The following is an 803-nucleotide window of genomic DNA, read 5'->3' as shown; positions in this document are numbered from 1 at the left end:
GTTCAGCTAATCCCTTTAGACCTCTGCCTCGCCATGGGAGCCTTGCGGCCAATCCGGCAGCGCTGATTGCAAAACAAGCCCCGCCTCTCTCCCCTCATTGGTGTATTTACGTGGTCCATCATCTTGGCAGTGCCCGCCTTCTCCCACGGGGCCATGTTGGACAGGACGACGCGCCAATGAGACGCCGGGGGCGGGGACAACCAGGCATGGAGTGACAGGCGTCCGACCAACGGTCGCGCTCCTTCCCCAGGCTCCCCCCCCAATGGTGGCGGGGCAGAGGGGCAGGCCAACACCGCCCCCTGCCCCTTCCCTGTTGGTCGGTCCCACTCCGGGCCTGGCGGGCTAGGTTGAGTTCGCAGCTAGGGCCATTAAGCGCTGCGGGGGGAGGGGGGACGATTTAAAGAGACAGAAGCCGAGCGGGCGGCCGGCTGGGGGAGCAGCGGCGGACGAGCCCCCTCCCCCTCGCGGCAGCACCTCCGCCGCCAGGGTCCCCCCGAGCCCCACCGCCTCCCAGCGGCCTCCATGAGTTAGCGGCAGCGGCGGCCACTCTGGGGGCGGCAGCGGCCGCCGCCTCCTCCTCGCCAGCCCCATCTTTGTGCGCTGCCGCCCGGCCGCCGCGCTTTGTTCGGAGCCGGGGGGAGCCCGGCTCTCGGGGCGAGCCGCTCCCCGCGCCCCGCTGCAGCTCGCGGGGGCGGGGGCGGGGGAGGCCGCGCCGCCGGAGCCAGCGGCGGGCGGCGTGAGGGGGCCGGCGCCCCGGAGCCTGGGAGCGAGCGCGCCAGCGGCGGCCCCGTCCCGTGTCCGTG

The 803-nt window shown here is 73.3% G+C and overlaps 1 protein-coding gene across 2 annotated transcripts in view; it reads left to right on the top strand.

The window, feature by feature from the left end:
• Positions 1-745: 745 nt before the first annotated feature.
• USP22 (ubiquitin specific peptidase 22) overlaps positions 746-803 on the top strand; it is a 193,723-nt gene continuing 193,665 nt past the window's right edge. The window contains exon 1 of one of the 2 annotated variants that reach the window (XM_034784873.1): positions 746-802. The gene's annotated coding sequence lies outside the window, so the exon portion shown is untranslated. The remainder of the gene's footprint in view (position 803) is intronic. The other variant, XM_034784872.1, reaches the window with a different exon arrangement.

This window comes from Trachemys scripta, chromosome 10 (assembly GCF_013100865.1).
Source record: "Trachemys scripta elegans isolate TJP31775 chromosome 10, CAS_Tse_1.0, whole genome shotgun sequence".
NCBI lineage: Eukaryota > Metazoa > Chordata > Testudines > Emydidae > Trachemys > Trachemys scripta.
This window is presented reverse-complemented; position numbering and strand designations above follow the sequence as displayed.